Here is a 12,106-nt window from a genome sequence, read left to right on the forward strand (position 1 = left end):
TTTCCAAACACCCCTAGAAACTAGCCCATTCCAAGACACTATCTACCTGGGACTTAGCCATTTCCAGAGTTTTCAGTTGTGTAGTACATACAGGTCTACTAATTAAGGGGAAGTATAAAAAAAGACATTCTTACTGTTTAGGCTTTAAAAATAGGCCTGGTTTGAGATGTGCAAAGCAAGCATTGATTCTCAGTCTATAAGCACAATAGTAAAACATTGGCTTCAGATATTAATTTCACAGAATAAGATTAGTTTGTAAAATATGGCAAGGTTTTTTTGGCAGTAATGTCAGCAGTCGTTGAAATGAATAGTTAAAATTCATTGTCAAAGCAAATAAGGGGTAGGGTGCTGAGAACCAGGGCGAACTGCAATTTGATAAACATGCTTTGTCTTCCTGCCTGTTAAATTAACCTCCAGAATGGATGTCATTTATTGGAAATAGGAATTGGGTGAGAAGAGTGAAAACCTAGTAATGTGGAAATTGTCATGCATGATTGGACCAGTGGCATATCTAGCCCTGTGTCCTTTTCTTGACAGTGGGTAGAGGCAGGAAACTCTGCAAGGGACAATTATGGAATAACATGCTTGGGGGCAGTTTATTCTATTTCTCACCTCAGGCAGTCAGTAGTTGGCTTATGCTCTGAGCATGAAGATCTATATTCATTATATGTTTGTGTCTTATTTGCATTTGTTTGATAAGGAATTGTAATGATGGCCCGATTTTTAAATGAAACACTATCAGATATTTTAACAATTTAGAATTTTTCTCCTTTTATGTTTTCTGAGTCATCAGTGTAAATTAACCCCTTTTTTGGGTACAGAAGGGGGGGGCATGTGGAAAGCAGGAGGGGTGTGGCGGGGGCCAGGATGGGCATGTTGAAAGGTACCAGTTCTAGCTATCTGGCTGTCTTCACCTGCTTGAACCCTAACTCTCTACTCTGACTTCTCTGTGGAATATAGCATAAAATCTGGCTGCATGTTTTCTGTCTTAGGGATTTATGCCTTTTATTAATGGACAAAGGGGAGTGTGCAGTGCTCATGGCTAGCTTTCTTCATATATCTTTCTGCATCCATTATAGAAATGCATCTAGGAAAGATAACATTACATTTGGTTCTTTTTCAGCACTTTAGCTTGAAAGGTTTGAACAGCAGAGGGAGTGCTCTCTTAATTTTTGTTCTGCTCAAACTCTCTGGCTGTGGGACAGCTCTGTATAGACCAGTTATGCAAACAACCATATGCATATCTTGACAGACTTTAGTTTGTCCTCAGATTGCTGAGGGCAGTTGAAGTGTGAGCCTCGTCTAGAAAGGGCATATGTATGAGGCTGCCAAAAAGAAGTGTGGTGATTGCTTACCCCTTGTTCTAAAACATTTCGCCATGTGCTTCCTCAGCTCAGTAAAATCTCAGTCCTGCTGTCCTTTTCAGGAGTGAGTTAGGGCTAAGTAAAGAAGGCAGGATTGGGCCCGAAGTAGCATTCTCTTTTTAGTTGTCAAATAGTAAGTTGTTGATTTGTATAGTTCTCTCCAGCCTCCCCCACCCCAAGGCCCTTCCAGTTCGTCCTGTTTCTCTGAGCCCTTCTGTTTTCATTCTGAAATCTTGCAGGTTAGTCAGAATGAAGGTTTTCAGCTGCTCTGCCTCTCTGAGTGAGTGAGTGATTGATTATTTAGAAACACTGTACTGTTCTGCAACAAAGGTCCCAAACGTTGCATCTTACTGCTGTAGTATTTCATTTTTACAGTTGCTAATGTACTTTCTTCTGTCTTTGCCTTATGGAACTCTGGTCATCACTCTAAGGCCAAGAATTCCAAACTTGATGCTCAACTTTAGACAGCCTACATACCCTCTGAAGGTACCAAAATAAGTAGTCTGACTTTTAAGAGGTACGGGGCACCCACTGTTCCTCCCTTAGCTGAGGGAGAAAAAGACATTTTGGAGCTGAGATCTGAATAAAGAGAGAGCAAGTTTTTAGGGTAGAGATGCTTGGAGGAGCTGCAGAGGAGAAGGCCTTTGTGCAGACATTGGGGAGATAGTGGGATGTATGTAGAACACAGTGGGTGTGACCAGAGGGAAGGTGGATTTTCACAAGGTCTGAAATGAATCCTGGAATGAATAGGAATCCAGTAATGCTCAGTAGCTTCACTTAAATCCTGCTATAGTAGTTCATATACCAAACAGGCACTAGATTGTTTGTTCCTCTCCAGAGGTATTAATGTTAAAAAACACAACCCAGTTTAGTTACAAAAGCGCAAACAAAGCATCTGCAACCACATTTCTCTGTAGTTTCTATCTTCTGATTTAAAGGGATGCTGTCATGGCTGGCTAGTTCAAAATATGGCCTGTCTTTATCATATATCTGTAGTTAGTCAGCGTAGTGAGTTTACACAGTGCCTTTCCTCTCACAATTTGTTCTTCAAGGCTTTTTTTATTTTCTTTATTCAAACTGCAGAGGGAGTGCCCATGAACAAACCCTACAGTAACAGTAGTGCATGTTTAGGGTGCAGAATGGAGAATCTAGACATCTGTGTTTTAATCCTGACTATGCCACTGACTCACTTTTTGACTGTGGGCAAGTGACTTCACATTTCTGAACCTGTTTCCCCATTTGTGAAGTGGGGTTAATGATACTTGTCCTCCCTTTGTAAAATGCTTTCTGTCAGATTGTGATACCCATTTCAAAGTGACTACTTGTGGTACAAGGTGCCATTGAACACATATAACACAGGCTGGCCTTTTGCGATCTGTGCCTGAGAAGTATCGTTATTAATTTATTATTACAATTTATTTATTTGTTACAATTAGTAATGGCGGAGGAAAATATCAATAAAACCGTTTCAGCCGTATGATGGTGGCTATTGCCCCGAAAGTGCACACTAGCATTTCAAAACCTGTAGGAGAAATTTAAAAAAATCTGACACTGCCTTTAATAAAAAAAAAAAAAAAAAAAAAGCATAATTGACCTTGAATTGCATATAGAACTTTAAAAAGGGTGGGGAGGGAAGGGGAGTGGAATTGATCCTGGATATTCAGGCCTATATGCCAAGTGTTTAAACTGGATCGTGTTTTTATGGTTGAATTGTAAACGCCTTAGAAGCTGGTGTCTCTGTAGAAAAGCAGACAGGTCCTTAACTGTAGCAGTGTGAATGGCTCACTATTACAATATTATAAAGTACCATGTACCATGGGTGTTGAGCCAGTTGGCTCACTGGATAATCCTAACCCTATAATTTTGCATATAGTGGACAGCTCATACTGTGGAACTAAGTACTCTTGGGTTTTGCCATTTTTAACTATAAGTCACTTTAAAATGGAAGTTAGAGGTGGAAAGGATTGGAAAAAGGTTAATTGTAATAACTTGTGATGTTGATTTTTGCTTTCCAAATGCATATGATGCCCCAAGGATATCTTGATTATTGTAGGTTTCAGAGTAGCAGCCGTGTTAGTCTGTATTCGCAAAAAGAAAAGGAGTACTAGTGGCACCTTAGAGACTAACCAATTTATTTGAGCATAAGCTTTCGTGAGCTACAGCTCACTTCATCGGATGCATTCATCGGATTGATTATTGTAAAGTGTTTCATTTACAGTGGGGGCAGGATAGAACTGTTTAGTTTCATGAACTTGAACTATTCAGAAGGAAATTTTATGTTAAAAATAGATGCAATTTCTGCACCTGTGACATGATCTTTGTCAAAAGTTCAACCAGACGGGTGGCCTGGTGCATAAAGATATTATTTTTTAGACTTTTCTTTGGAGCTCATCTCCACAATATCTGAGCACCTTATAAAAAGGAAATTCTTAATATCCCCATTTTGATGGTGGGGAACTGAGACACAGAGAGGTCACACAGGGAATCAGGCAGAGTTGGGAATAGAAGCCAAAATATCTTGAGTCCCTTTCAAAAACCTTAACTACCAAAATTTTATCATATACCCTCCTTCTCTTCAGGATTGTCTTGAACTAGGACATTTTATCATCTTTAAACTTGGCTTTTAATCATTGAGTTAGCTGACACAGTGCTGACTGGTCAGCGTAGACAAAGACATTTTGTGCCCATCATCAGGTCATCATCAATGAGCTGTGGGTAAACTCTACCAAGACCAGGGTGTACCCAGGAGTAGCTGATGTGGTGATGAACACAATTTGTTCTTGTCTGCAGTGACCAGTCATCCATGGTCAGTGTTGTATTGCCTAACTCAATAGTTAAAAATTGTGTTTAAATGCAATTAAATTGTCTAGTGAAGATAAGCCTGTGCTTCAAAAGCAAGGTGCTGCTTGAGCTTAAAGGGAAATCTCCATTTTCTGTTAGTAGTTTAATTAAAGGACTTATTCACTCTGTAGGCTGGCCCCTAGAAGTGCCAATACTTGGGTAGGATTGATTCTATCCAGTAGAGGGCAGTGTTGACACTTACATGTTAGCCTGTTACCTCCATGTACATTGGTAATGTTTTCAGTAAACTCATTTCCTCTTGATTTAAATCTGTTTATCTATTTCTTGCATAAGATTATTGGCAACAGAGATTCTTTTGTACAGATTCTGGGCAACTAAGGATTGCAGTGATAACTTTTTTTATAGTGTTTTGTTTTCGAAAAGATTAGGGTGACCAGATGTCCCAGTATTAGGGGCTTTGTCTTTTTTAGCCAACTCTACCCCCTCCCCCCCAGTCCTGATTTTTCACACTTGCTCTCTGGTCACCCTAAAAAAGATGCATATGAAGCTGTAGGACTAGACATAAATGTATTTTAAAGCAGAAATTTCTTCAATACTGGGATTGATTGATTGTGCAAAAATGTAAATATATATTTCCCCCCGTTATTATTTAGCATACTGTGTGGGAGCGCACAGAGGTCAACAATGTTGGGGCCCCATTCTGTCTGCTAGTGCACAAACATTTGGAAAATAAGAGTCTCTGCCCCAAAGAGCTCACAAATGGGATCCACATTTGGATTCTTGGGAACTGCTGTAGATTTCAGGGTAAGGTTTTTCTTCTATGAAATCCACATTTTAAAAGAGTTTTGACCAGGATCACCTTCTAGTCTGTGTGTGTTGGGATTTTTTTGTTTTTTGTGGTGTTCACTTCTAAAAGAGAAACGTGGTCTGTAATGACCTGAGTATGAGTTTAAGAACTCCTGAGTTTTAATCTTGTCCTGGACTGACTCACTCTGTTGCTTTAAAGAAGTCACTTAACCTCTCTATTTCAATTTCTCCAGCTGTAAAATGAAGACATTGTTTCCTACCTTCCTCACAGAGGTGCTGTTAACATTAATTAAAGTTAGTACTGTACTTTGAAGATGAGTGTTCCGTACTGTATGTGCTAAGTATTTTTGAGGGGAGTGCCAGTATTTAAGTGTATACACACTTTTTCGCTTTTCAGATAAACCGTCAACAATATGAAAGCCTTTCCTGGTATATTTAAAACCTCTTTACATGTGAATCCCACTCTGTGCCCTGTTATGAATCATGTTTGGTTGTAACAGTTGACTAATCTGATTATTTTGAGTGTCTCTCTCTATGATTGAGTCACCTCAGCATGTTGGACCAGGAGGTTATGTTCTCGTGCAGAGAATGCAATAATACTCTGTGGCTGTTGATTGTAGGATTTGCCCTTGTAATAACATTTCACAGTCAGATTATATTTGTCAAAACCTTCCTGTTAGTGGGGTGGTTTTAGCATTTGATTTTAGCATTAAAATGTCTCTCTCACACCCACCCATGCTGCGTTGAAGTCTTAAGATCTTCTTTTCTTGTTACACTGGTAACATGATGTTTGTTCTACCCATTGCTTAAGTCTGGAGATTTGGGAGTTGTCAGCTTTTGTTTAGCCTGTCTCAATATCTAATATTTCCTAGTTATGATGCACATGGTTCCTCCATCTCTATGCCCCAACCCATGATTCATCTTAATCATTCTGCCATACAATTGTTTCCCAAATTTTTTCTGTGTGGGGAAGGATGCATTTTAAAACCTTGTAAGAGGTGTAAGGAGTCCCAGTTTTTTTTTCTTTCAGCTTTGCTTGTCTACTGTCCTTCTGGGTAAGGAGGATTTAGCTGGCTGTACCTTCAATTTTCATCAATTCATCTCCTTAACTAGCTATTAGGGGTTGCTGTTGAATAATGTTGGGCATTGTCTCCATTAATCAGATGAGCACATTACTTCTGCAATATTTTAACCTGTGAATTTTCCGAACAGCAGGAGACTGGGACCAAAAAGTATGTCTCTTGCAAGACAGTAGAGAGCACTGCCGTGCTACTAGACTGGCTCTCCTCCCAAATAAATTGGCAAGGTTTTCAAACCTGTGTGCCTAAAATTACTCTCCTTTTTCCATATTTAGAAACCTAAATAAGTGGCCTGACTTTCAAATGTGCTGAGCACCCAGCAGCTCCCATTGTGCATATCTTCAAAGTGAAAATCCAGTACGTCTGTCATTGGAGGATGCTGTTGAGGACACGCAGGGGACAGTCGTGTTGGGCATCAAAGAAGTCTGTTGAAAAGGGTGGTAGCCCCTCCCTTTCCCTAACCAGTTAGCCCCCATCCTCCTTCCCTGAGGGTTTGACTCCATACCCAGGGGAAGGGTTTGTTCAAAGGCTTGTTAGGAGTAGGGCTCACTGAAGGGTCTGGGAAGGGGTTGGTGTCAATGTATGATGAGACTTGCAAGAGTGGCCTTTGAAATGCTGGCAGCTTCTTAAGGTGATCATTCTGCAAGGGTTTACAAATAACAGAGCAAAATATTGGTTTTGGACATTCCTGTTTTTCAAGGGCATATAGTGACCCTTACTGTTTGTCTTAGGAGAAGGATGGAAGAGAGGCCTTAGCTGAACTTGCTTTCTAGGGAAATCTTTTGTGTACACTTGATCTAGAAATGTTTTATTTAATAATCAAGTATCTTTTTTCTATAATTTTTTTTTACCATAGTTTGCTAATTTCTTAAAGTCAAAGTGGGGAGAAAATACTTTTTCCCTGTAGAAGTGAACCATGAAGCAGAAAAGAGCAACCTGTCTTGTTTTTTTTTGTCCTTTACTGCTTTCATATGACGTATAAGAATAGCCTCAAGCTTGCTTCTGCTCTCTGGCACATGCACGCACACATACAGTTTGTTTTTAAAATTAGAAATGTCAGGGTCTCTTTTTGGTAGAGAATGCTAACAAGATCTTCTGAAAGTCTGAATTGTGAGATGCTGTTTGAGGCTGTACTGGGTCAGACCAAAGGTCCATCTAGCCCAGTATCCAGTCTTCCGACAGTGGCCAATGCCAGGTGCCTCAGAGGGAATGAACAGAACAGGTAATCATCAAGTGATCCATTCCCATCTTCTGGCAAACAGAGGCTAGGGACACTATCCCTGCACCACTGCAGATACACTGTGGTTTTAGGCACACTAGCTTCATCAAAGCTAGCGTATGTACACCTACGCAACCTGGAATTATACCTCCCAACTACAGTGTAGATGTACTCTAAGACGAGGCAATCCCCATTCTCTGCCCCTTTCAAGACTGAGAATATTCCCCTCCCCTCAGCTGTGTATTGGGAGAGCCGCACCTCAGGTTACAACCTTATGTGATATCGTACCTCCAGAAATCTTGCTGAAATCTTCCAACAAAAAGATCTGCACTTTCTATTATAATTATGTAGAACAAAATATTTAAAAATCTCTTTGATGGTCTTCATGCACAATAATGAAGCACAATAAGAGGCTTAAACTTTTTTAGCACTTTTTTTGTAATCTTTAAAAACAGGAACCCAAGATTCAGATATGTCCTACTCTTATTTTTGTTCCGACTTCTCACAACAAAAGCACAGTAAAATGGAAAGAGAAGAAAGGATAGAATGGAAGAGAGTCAGTGACAATCACAGGGAATCTATACATGGTACAAGGAGGAAGGTCACCTAATCTATTCTCCACCTCTTTCACTCTAGAGATTGTTCCATTTCCTGTGGCACTAGTATGTTTTACTATTATGCTAACAATTTATCCACAGTGATGTCCATTTTTAACATTTGCACCCAATTTAATTATTTTTAATTACTTTATAAATAAAAGGACAACAAATTTTCTTCAAAACCTTGGGTCAGTGGCCATTACACAAAATCTGCAATCTTTCATTTTCTCTTTCTCTGTCTGACACACATGCATGACATGCAAGTCTATGTTTTGGTTAGCAAAATATTCAGTTGATTGATGTGGTCTCCTCCCCCCGGCCCCCTTCAAAACAGTCTGTGCTTTGAGCATGGTATGGTGATCTGTTCCAGAGGTTCAATTCATCTGATCCAGCCTGGTTAACATTTTCTGTATCCATACTTTCACTATTATTATTAATTTGCATTATTACAGTAGTACTTAAAGGCACTTCTTAGGTTTGGGGCTTAGTTGTGCTAGCTACTGGAAAACGCAAAAGATAGTTTCCACTTGCAAAATGGAATGGTGTTACTGACCCTCTTTTTGTAAAGTATTTTGAGATCCTCTCATGAAAACTGCTTTATATTTGCTCAATTGTTATTCATTATTATATTTTAATATCATAATACTTTGACCTTTTTAATAGAGCACCTTTCATCAAGGGAGGCTCATAAAGCAATTTATAGACAAATTAACTGAGCTTCATCCTCCAACCCACCAGTGATGTAGGTAAATATTATCATGCCTTTTTTAGAGTTGGGAAATTTGAGAGGTAGAGAGGTGAAGTGACTTGCCCGAGATAACATAGGGAAGTAGTAGGCATGCCTTCAACCACTAGACAATGATTTCATTCTTTGTGACAACATTAAAGCTACCTTATTTTAATTAAGAAAGTTGTTTAAAAGTAATTATGCTACAGTCTGTAAATATATCCAGAAATAAATTTGCTTCCTCATCCACTACTGATCAGCTCTTTGGAATAAGAGAGAAGTGAACAGTTTGTCTTCTGAAAGCCTGACTTGTATTTGAAATCGTTGCTCCATCTTGCTTCTTTGGGTGGAAGTCAACAGCAAAAATAAATACATCACGGAGTCCATGACCCTGCAAGTATGATATGTATAGTCTCTTTGGCAGAAGGCATATCTGTTGATCTTAATCAAAAGGTATACTGTTATGGGGAAATGTGACAAAGATGCTCACAGGCAAGTTTGATGCAACTTTTCTATGAATAGTAATATCCTATTGCTGTTTCCTTTGCCTTTTGTTAATTGAAAATTATTTTCCTGTAGTGAAAATGGTCTCTTAGTAAAAAATGAACAAGGAAGAATAAGCACTATCCTGTTGAATAATTAAACTTTTTAATGGTGTGATCTGTGGTCTAGGTTTTTTAATTCACTTAACAGAACTCTAAGTGTCTTTGTTCAGAAGAACTGGGCAACTGTCCAAAGGACAAGAAATGACTAAATCTAATTCCTACTGTTTAGTTGATTTTTGAAAGACATTGTAACAGATTACTGCCTAGTTTTGTTGTTGTTCAACTAATTTCTGTGCATCTAATTAGATTGCAGATGCAAACCAGAATATTTTGTTTTCTACATAATTTTAAAATAAAAACAAAATGTAAAGCTTAAATGTGTGAGGACTGGAATAGGATTTTTTCTTTTAAAGGACTCTGGCATTTTCAGTATTTTCAAATGTCTGCTAACAGAATATTGGTGATTACTGCAGAGTTATGTACTGTTGTAAAATGTGCATATCTACAGGATCTATGTTGAAAATTAGTTACGTAGAGATCTAATGTCCATTTTGGATTGGCCCTGCAGAAAAGAACACTAAAGCCAAATGTAATAAACTGTATGTTGTTCTCATCATATAAGATTATGCTCCTTTTGGTCTTGATTCTACAAGATGCTGAACACTCCCATTGAAGTCAGTGGATGCTGAAGTCAATACGCACCTTGCAGGATAAGAACCTTAAGGAACATCACATGCTGGGCCTGATTCTGGTTCCACTCAATTCAGCTTTTGAAGTAATTGGAGTTAAACGGCTGTAAAACAGGTGCAAAGGGCTTGATCCAAAGCCCACTTTGGATCAGGCTGTACGTGAGATTCGACTGGGCTCACCCTATCTTGTGTAGTTGAAATCTTTTTAAAAATGCTGTTGCAATACTCTGGTGCACTTCTTAAAATTGATTTAATTGAAACTCCCATGGACCTTACTTTTGTTTCTTTTTCCATTGTTGCTGATTATCAAGATAGATTTTTGTGTTTTCTAAATAGAAACTTTTCCTTTTACAATCAGCCATTGTCTTCTGTCATAATCATTAGCTCCCCATTCATCTTTAGCACGTGCTTAAAGTCCTTTGCTGAATCAGTGTTGAAGGACAATTAATATCACAGGTTTTAGTGATAGCCGTGTTAGTCTGTATCAGCAAAAAAAAAAAAAAAAAGAGGAGTCCTTGTGGCACCTTAGAGACTAATAAATTTATTTGGGCATAAGCATTCATGGGCTAGAACCCACTTCATCAGATGTATATCACAGTTCATAATCATGGAAAAGATTGTTGTCTTTATTCTGCCCAATTCATCTTGAGCTGTGATGTTTGAAGTAGAGAGCTTCTATTTATGATGATTAGCAATGTGGTGAAAAGATTTGTTTTCTAAATGCATAATTTGATTAACTTTTTTTAAAAGCTGTTTTTAAAAGAGTAAATGTCAGTAGTAGCTCTTTATTTAGAGAAAGAGAGGTGATGGGGAAGTGAATTTAAGACCTTTTGGCCTTATAAATTTAAAATGAAGCTCTGGTGTCACTGTATATAATGTTCTCCAAGAGGTTAGCATTGATTGCGTCTTACTCTTGGTATACAGACAAATTGAGGCCAGCATTGCTTATACTATTGTCATTATTTATTATTATAGGCACTAATATAGCGTCTATCACTGTGGTGTGTGACCCAGTTTTGTCAAAATAGCGGCATTGTACTATTAGCCCTGGTCTACCCTAGGACTTTAGGTCGAATTTAGCAGCGTTAAATCGATGTAAACCTGCACCTGTCCACACGATGAAGCCCTTTATTTCGACTTAAAGGGCTCTTAAAATCAATTTCCTTACTCCACCCCTGAGAAGTGGATTAGCGCTTAAATCGGCCTTGCTGGGTCGAATTTGGGGTACTGTGGACACAATTCGACGGTATTGGCCTCCGGGAGCTATCCCAGAGTGCTCCATTGTGACTGCTCTGGACAGCACTCTCAACTCAGATGCACGATTGTTTGCCATTCCTCTGACGCAGGGAGGAGCGACTGACGACACGGCTTACAGGGTTGGCTTACAGGGAGCTAAAATCAACAAAGGGGGTGGCTTTACATCAAGGAGTATTTCAGGCAGGACTTCACGGAGGGTTCCAATAAGAAATGGTGCACCTAAGTTATTGTTCTTATTGGAACAAGGAGGTTAGTCTGGCCTCTGACTGATACATGGCTAGATTTACCTCGCTGCACCTTCTCTGTGAGTGACTGCAGTGTGACCTAGAGGAATGAGTCCCCTAGATGAGGGGTGGGAGGGGGGGTTTGCAAATGAGTACAAAACAGATCTGGTCTATTTCTTGTTTTGATACACTCCATCTATCTTTTACATCTTTGGCTGGCAGCAGACGGTGCAGAAGAACTGCATGCCATCCACATCTCATAGCTGCTCGGCAGAAGATGGTACAATAGGACTGCTAGCCATCCTCATCTCTTGCCTGCCCGGCAGAAGATGATGCAGTAGGACTGCTAGCAATCCGTATCACCTGCCTGCTCACCATAAGATGGTTCAATAGGACTGACTGCAGGACTAAAGAGAATGACTTGATCAAGTCACTCAAATTTAGTCCCTGCGCCCATGTCTGCCCAGGCGCTTCTGATCGACCTCACACAGGCGACCAGGAGCACCTCGGACATGACGATGACGGCTACCAGTCCTATTGCACCGTCTGCTGCCACAAGGCAATGGGTTGCTGCTGCTGTGTAGCAATGCAGTACCGCGTCTGCCAGCACCCAGGAGACATACGGTGATAGCGGGCTCCATGCTTGCCGTGGTATGGCGTCTGCACAGGTAACTCAGGAAAAAAGGCGCGAAACGATTGTCTGCCCTTGCTTTCACGGAGGGAGGGAGGGAACGGGGGCCTGACGATATGTACCCAGAACCACCCGCGACAATGTTTTAGCCTCATCAGGCATT

At 39.8% G+C, this 12,106-nt stretch overlaps 2 protein-coding genes across 3 annotated transcripts in view; one reads left to right on the plus strand and one right to left on the minus strand.

The window, feature by feature from the left end:
• Positions 1-12,106, plus strand: part of CMSS1 (cms1 ribosomal small subunit homolog) — a 361,068-nt gene that overhangs the window by 19,637 nt on the left and 329,325 nt on the right. The gene's annotated exons all lie outside the window — the stretch shown is intronic.
• The window catches only part of FILIP1L (filamin A interacting protein 1 like), a 284,630-nt gene that overhangs the window by 3,792 nt on the left and 268,732 nt on the right, over positions 1-12,106 (minus strand). The window lies entirely within an intron of this gene.

This window comes from Chelonia mydas, chromosome 1, assembly GCF_015237465.2.
Source record: "Chelonia mydas isolate rCheMyd1 chromosome 1, rCheMyd1.pri.v2, whole genome shotgun sequence".
Classification (NCBI taxonomy): Eukaryota; Metazoa; Chordata; order Testudines; family Cheloniidae; genus Chelonia; species Chelonia mydas.